Genomic DNA, 7,815 nt, shown 5'->3' with positions numbered 1-7,815 from the left:
AACCAGTGGTTATTTGGGTAAAAGTTGGCTTTTTATCATCTCCTACCAACCTGCTGAAATTTTTCCAATCTTTTGTTGTCAAGTTTTGGGTTAGCATGTGTGAACTGTAGCCTCAGTGTCCTGTTCTTAGCTGACAGGAGGATCATCTGGGGTGGTCTTCTGCTGTTGTAGCCCATTTGCTTCAAGTTTGACATGCTGTATTCAGAGATGCTATTCTGCATACATTGGTTATAATGAGCAGTTGCTGTTGCCTTTCTAATAATCTCCAACCAGTCTGCCCATTCTCCTCTGATATCAACATGACATTTCATCCAGACTGGATATGTTCTTATTTTCAAACCATTCTCTGTAAACCATGGAGATGGTTGTGTGTAATCCCAGTAGATCAGCAATTTCTGAAATACTCAGAACAACAACCATGCCACATTCAAAGTCACATAAATCCCTTTTCCTCCTCATTCTCATGCTCACTGTGAACTTCAGCACGCTGTCTCGACCATGTCTCCATGTCTTAATGCACTGACTTCTTGCCATATTATGTCTAATTGGATATTGTGTAAAACAAGCTTTTATACAAGTTTCCTAATAAAGTGGTAATGAGTGCATTTCTATTATTATTAGGTATTTATTGCTACAACTACAAACCAATTTGGTTTACACTTGCTTTATAAAGTTAAGTGAAGTGCCACAAATTAGATTCAGTTTAAGTTCTTCATTTTCCGGTTGCGTTTTTAAATGTACTGAAATCCTAAAACTTCCTGGGCTCTTCTTTGACAGATATACGACGTGATCTCAGATTTTTGAACCCCGACTTTTTCGTTGTGGAGTTTATTTTCGACCTTTACGCTGAAAGCAGAGTCATCCTCGCCTCTGTTGGCTTGACGCATCTCTGTCTCCATCTCTCTCTCCTCTTCCTTCTCTCGCGCTGTCATCCAGCGCCGACACCTCGTTAAACCCGGAGCCGCCGTCAGGAGCGATGCGCGTCCTGCAAACCCCAAAGAGAATCAGATAAAGAAAACAAGAGAGGAACTCAAACAGAAACAAAAAATCTATTAAGGTAATTTTGTCCATGGAAGACAGAGAGAGTGGAGGGAGACCAACTCGGAGAGAGGATTGCATTCACAGTCTGTGTAAGTGTGCGTTAGTCAGAGTGCGCGCATCGGACTCCTACTCTGCGATGTAAAACGTGAAGGTGGATTTTTGGCATGTGGAGAAGCAGGTAAAAAGGTAAGATTCATCGCGCGCTGAGCCGCTTTCTAACACTCAAAGATGTTTGGTTTTTTTTTTTTTTATTTGAAGATCTTGCGCTTCTGCAGTTTTAATCTGTTGCTAAGAGGAATAGAAACATTTTCATTCACGACTGACTCATTAACTGGTTGTTAACTCGAAAGACAAGGTATTGACACTTGGTTTCATCAGCAGACTATAGGCGTCGTCTCTATTTGGGGTGAGAGAAGTGAGAGGATTTTGGGCGCAGAGGACGCAAGAAACTGAAATAAATGAATGAATACATAAGAACAATGAAACCTGGTGAGTTCCCCACGAGGTCTGTGGTGATGAATGGAGATAAAAGCTCTGCCTCCATTTGGGAATGATGTAAGTGTTGAAGGGAGGAAAAAGCTTTTGCATTGCAGTGGCATTGCTTTATACATTTTAAGGCTGAAAAGAGTGAGAGAAAAGTGTTGTTGCCTTTAAAAAAAATTTAAAAAAGAGGCCCTGGATAGTGGCTGTGTGTGTCTTTTCTCCTCTTTAAGGATGTTGCAGCAAAGAGATTGCATCTGGCTGACATGATGACACCAACACACTTCACAGGATGGATAGATAAAGCCCTCCCTGAGCTGCACAGCAGGGGATGACACATGCACTGTGTGAAGGTGCTGGCTGGAGCTCTGCTGTGGGTCAAAGTGGCCCTGCAGCAGGGGAACACTATGCTTTTCTTTTATTGAGCCTCATCCACATCAGAATCTCTAAAAGCCTGCAGGGGTGAAGTATAGTGTAGATATACCCTTTCATGTGGATGAGTGCTTGCAAAAAAGACCCAACTTTACACACTCCTATCCTGACCTTAAGTATGAGAAATAGGACTGAATAATAAATGAGTTATAGTCTAGCTAAGGGACTCTCCAGCTCTGGCCTCTTCTGCCTCTGACTTCTGTGGGCATTAATTGAGTTTGGCATGGTTGTGGTAATTGTGTGCAAATTTAATCGGGCCCCTCTTATCTTCATAATGGGGAGCAAAGTTCAGGGGAAATAGCCAGAGATGTTTGGGTAAGCCACTCTAAAAATAAAGGAGGTAGTGCTCAGGAACAATAGTATGGCAAGGATGTTGAGCAAATTCTTCTATCTAAGAGCCATAAATTGGGTAATATAATAAAAGTAGCATTTCATCTGGATGTTTTCTTGTTGCAAATGGATTTAGGTGTGGGGGGGCAGTTTGGTTGCACCTTTGGGCTTTGGGTGAGTCCCGCCACTTCCTACCTCTGAGCAAGAGGGATGCTAATGGAGAAGAGCGAGAGAGAGGATACTGGCATTACCGCTGCAAGATCGAGAGACAGCGTTAGTGTGTGTCTGCAAGAGAGAAAATGAGTGTGAGGCGTTTCCATGGCAACATGTCAGGGGTGTGTTTGGTCCCTGGAGATGCTGAGGAACGCAGGGAAAGAGGGGGAGATGAGAAGCGAGGAGAAAACTATCCCTCATTAGGAGTGTGTTTGCAAGGAGGATTGGAAGGTGGGGGGGTAGAGGAGGTGGTGGAAAGGAGATAATGGAAGAGCGAAAGGTGGGCTTGCCTCTGCCCCTCCCCCCTCTCAATCACCTCACACCTTTCAACCTTGTAAGCTTTGTTTTCTCCAACCCTGAAAGACTTTTTTTATTTTTTTAATTATTATTTTCAGTTGGTTATCGCAAGCTTGGATCAGCCATAATCGCAACCACCGCTCTCAGTGAGGTGCTCCTCCAGCTGATCCAATCTACCATTGAGTGCTTCTCATCTTTCTCATTTTAATGCCATTTCTTCCATTTGCTCACAAAGCTCGTCATGCGTGTGTTGGCGGGAGCTTTTCACTGCCAAAAGGAACTTAGGAGCTCAGGAGGACATTGTGGAATCTTAATCACTCTCTGCTTACTTTTTCTTAGTCTAAATTGACCTTTGAGTTCCCTTGGCATAGTTTTTGTTCATATACTAATTATGGCTAAATTCATGACCTCCCTAGCCTTGTTAATCAAGCCCAAACTTCATACTTTTTTGCTGAGTAAACTGATGAGTTAACATGCTGCTTATGTAGCTGCACACAAACCAGCTGGGTGCTTCTTGGCACTTATATGTAACTCAGATGGTGCCAATGAAGTAGACAAGCAGTGCCAGTTATTTGGTTTCATGTGCTGAATGTTAAGCTCTGCGTTACTTCTGTTCATTTTGTTTACTGGCAATTGGTGAATTAGATTAAAAATCCAACTTAATTCACAGGAAGAATATGGACACAAACACAAAAGCTTGTGAAAGGCATAAATGCCACATGTTGCAACAAGTGAAAACAAAACAATTTAAATTTTCCATTTTCTACATTAATAAAGATAGAGAAAAGCAATGAGCATCAAAGGTCTCCAAATAGGCTCAAACCACTGGTGTAGTGAGAGTGCTTCGGTGAAAATAAAGTGAGTCAGCAGATATTAAGAAGACAGAGATATAAAGATAATACAGTCTACATCCACATGGAAATGGAACCAGTATAGTTTTTTAAAAAGTTTTCCATAAAGAAAAAATCATCTCAGGACGTTTGTGTCCATATAAAACCACTGAAAACACTGTATATGCCAGGCCTGTTAGTGGAGCTATAACACTTCCAAAAACAGAACAAGCCTCACTTTTACTAAAGTGAGGTAAGATAAAAAAAATACATACTCTTCTGAGCTTTGTTGTTCATTTGCCATCTTGTGCTCAATGAATTGTGGGAGAAAATAGGCCGTGAAGGATCCACCACCAATAACCTTTACTACAAGCAAACACAGTGCAGGTTTGTAGGGTGAATTCAAAAGTGCCTTCCAAATGGGACGGTGCTTGTCGCGCCACTATGACGTATAAACAGACTTTACTGTAAATGTTTCTGCAGCACAAACGCAACACTATAATTATATTTATTCACTTTGCAACCTGGGTTTAAAAAATGCATTTCAGGCTCAAAAAATGCCCTTTCCATGTCGATGCAATGTCCAAATATCTGTGTGGACGTGGCTTCAGAGTTTAATCGAATCAAGTTACTTTGGCAGGAGTTGCTGAAACATGTTTAAAATGAGCTACATTTTACTGAATTGTGGAGTTGCGCAATGGGCTCGACACACTGGACGCGACAAACAGCAGCAACGTTGCGCATCCCGTTCGCCGATCGCTTTTCTTCAAGAAATTTGATTGGTTATGATATTGGAGGGAATTTTGACATTTTCAAAGAAGGCCATGACAGACAAGGAAGGATGAAGAGTCAGAAGATTTTGCTGGAATTGACAGAAATCTTGCTGTTTACTGAACAAAAGATAAAACAAACAAACCTGGGTTCATCCTTTTAGGAAACAGCATGGTGAATATCATCATTTGATGGCGGACCTCAAGACTGATCCAGATAAATCCAGGACCTATGTTTGGACAAATTCACCCTGGCGCCACTCGGCTACCTTTTTATATAAATCTCTATAATCTTTGCGTGAAGTATAGTAAAGTCTGGGAAATCAGACACATCTAAAATGATCTGTTCTTCCATGTTGAAAGTGTTTGCAGACTGCGCTGTCTAGCCTGCTCTAAGCTCATTGGTCAGTCAATGAAGCCTTTCACTGGTTGGTTGTAGTGCCATACGACCGCTAAAAAATCTTTCTATTATCTTGTGTCGCGGTGCAAGCCCCCATGTGCACGAGCACAACATATCACATGCACGAATGGCGCCGTAAGGCTGGAGGAGGGCAGCTGTTTTCGCCTTATCACGCAAGTTCCATAAGAAATGAATGGAGAAGAAGCAACTTAGCCTCCCGTTTGTCGAGCCCGTAAAATCACATCAGGCATCAAGTAAATGAAAGCAACCCTACCACTACCGCTAAAACGTTAGCCACAGACAAACAACTAGCTAGCTAACTGTTGCACTCCACTGTAGAAATGTGACTTCCAGAATGTGCAGATCTTAGGCTGTCTACTTAATTTGTTGAGGAACAACTTTCTACAAGAAAAAGTCAATGAATTAATTCACTCCCCTCTGTACTCATGCCAATGAACAGTAAAAGTTTGGATAGGTCTACACATTCGTTTTGAATAAACAAGTGTGTCCAATCCTTTGACTGGTACTGTATATCAACTAAACCTTTGAGGACATACAAGTAATTATTACCAATTAAGTCCATGGCTGGACAGTTAGCAAAATATCTTTTGTATGTGGTCTGCGTTTGGAATTTGAGAAATCAGCAGTTGAATTAGGATGGAAAAATGCTTCACTTTTATCTTCAATATTATCCAAGTAAAATTTCGCAATTGGGCAAAATTGCAAGGATATGTAGAATTCACAAGGACTGGCTTAATTTCTCTTAATAGTTGTGATTGCAACCACACATTTTTCTGGGGGCTCTGACTTGTTAATTGTTTTGATCTTTTGCGCTAACTTGAGTGGTAAACAACCCATTTGTCTGTGATGTGACAAACCCAGAACAGTTTTTTTCCACTTTTCTCAGACTTTAAAGTTTTGTAGTAACATGAGTCTTTCTGTTCTCACACTTCACCTGTTAACAACTAACCATGCAGCTGGAGACATCTTAAAGATGTATGTACTCAGTATACTTTTTTTACTGACACATATGAGCATATCAGTTTAAATGAGCTTTTTAGCACTTTACAGATAACATAGCATTTTTTAATATAACAAGTGTCATTTTTATAGTATCATTGTCTATCTATATGTTGCATTCAAGTCAGTTGCCTCACTGGTCCACAAGTCCTATGTACAGTAGCAGCTACTTGGCCAGATTTATTCATCTAAGTTTGGCTGCAAATACAGGTACAGCTGTGTTTGGGGAAGTGAGGTTAATGATGGGAACTTATACTGCATCTCAATTGTGTTTAACAGCTGGTAAAACCTGGAGCTTCTTATAACTAAATAAGCTGGTAGATTCAGTTGTCATTGATTTGATGATACTAACAAGGGTGTGTCCGTTTAACTTTGCACAGTCGTCACATGAGTTTGGACAGACAAATATTATCACACATGCAGAGAGTTGATGCTACATTACGACCAAGAACATGGTTGTGTTGATGTAGAACAACAGAAGTAAATTACATGCTGCGTTCACTTGCATTGAATCAAAGGTAAATGTCAGTTTACACTAAATATTTGATAGATTTCAGTTGTTTAAAATCTGACTGGGCCCCCAGGTGCCACTTCAAGAATAGTGGTGGATCAAAAATTATTTTAGTATCTTGATCTTCTTCACTACTTGATCACATTGACAAACCATGCATCACAATTTCTATTAAAACGTCAGTGTTTGACATATCAATACATATCGTATCTCTACATATGATGCTGTTTATTTAGCCATAAATGCACGACATTTTCCCTCACTTGTGAATGGTTATAGTTAGCCACACAGTAATTAGTGTTACAATGAACTGATATGGGCAGGGGATACATGTTTTACTATTCATCAACTTTTTGTTCCTGTCATGTCACATTAATGCTGCTACACTAAACATCCTCCAGTGTTGTTGCTATCTAATGGATGGCAAAAATAATGGTGAATAATAATATTACTGGACAATACCTGATGGTATATTATAACTCTGGGCTGGATGCAAACTGTTATTGATGCAGAAGCTACCACATCTGCATTATGATGTATTTTTAGAACTGAGAATTTTTCACACTGCCAATGTAAAGTATATTTTCTCTGCAGTGAAGTTCAATTAAATTTTAGCTGTATAGCTTTTATTGTCCCTATATATAGAGTAAGAGCTGCCTGTTAGAAAGTAAAATTTTATTCACAAAAATGGAATCCATTCCTAATTTTGACCTGCTTGTATGCTCCTGTGAAGGTGTAATTTGTGGCCAGAGGCTTGATATTATCAGGTTGTTAATCTGTCTTATCTCAAGACCAAAGAAATGTCTTGAAAGAGGATATAAGGATGAAGTGATTTAATATTCAAAAGGTAAAATTACAAATTTACTGTCTTTCTCAAACACTTTTCCATCTAGAGCACCGAGACAGAAGAGCACATTGCTATCAGATGTTAAAATAGAGGCAAGAGTTCCTTTAAAGGCTCGGATGTAAACTCTTATTTTATTAAGTCTCTAACTATTTCATGGTATGTAAGCATACGCAGTTAACTTAAATTTATGATATAAAAATCAGAAGGGTAAAAAAATAATCAAAGAAATAATCTGCAATACACTAAATGCATAGATATGTTCAGTCTACAATATTCCCTCTGACCATGAAGTGATGAATTTAAAATTAAATGTGTCATTAATCATACTAATCACAGGTCGTACCTGTAGTATTTGGGTAATTAAACGCACACACACACTAAAGTACACTAAATCACATAGGTGTAAAAAATGATCACACTCATTTGACTCACTGTCCTATAATTATTAATAACATTAAAACAGCAGATGGCTCCTTTATTAATGCAAAGACTTGGCAAATTAAAACAGAGAAACTTTAATTGCTTAATAATTACCATGTGAGTTTAATTTTTCTACAACATAAATTATAAATAAAGTGCTCCTCAGATCGCGATCACATATTCTGTTTGTTGGAAGCTCAAACCAACATGCAAATGCACAAACT

The 7,815-nt window shown here is 39.3% G+C and overlaps 1 protein-coding gene across 1 annotated transcript in view; it reads left to right on the top strand.

The window, feature by feature from the left end:
* Positions 1-936: 936 nt before the first annotated feature.
* The window catches only part of lingo2b (leucine rich repeat and Ig domain containing 2b), a 44,964-nt gene continuing 38,085 nt past the window's right edge, over positions 937-7,815 (top strand). The window contains exon 1 of the mRNA XM_041971079.1: positions 937-1,227. The gene's annotated coding sequence lies outside the window, so the exon portion shown is untranslated. The remainder of the gene's footprint in view (positions 1,228-7,815) is intronic.

The sequence above is a fragment of the Melanotaenia boesemani genome, chromosome 20 (assembly GCF_017639745.1).
Source record: "Melanotaenia boesemani isolate fMelBoe1 chromosome 20, fMelBoe1.pri, whole genome shotgun sequence".
Taxonomy (NCBI): Eukaryota; Metazoa; Chordata; class Actinopteri; order Atheriniformes; family Melanotaeniidae; genus Melanotaenia; species Melanotaenia boesemani.
This window is presented reverse-complemented; position numbering and strand designations above follow the sequence as displayed.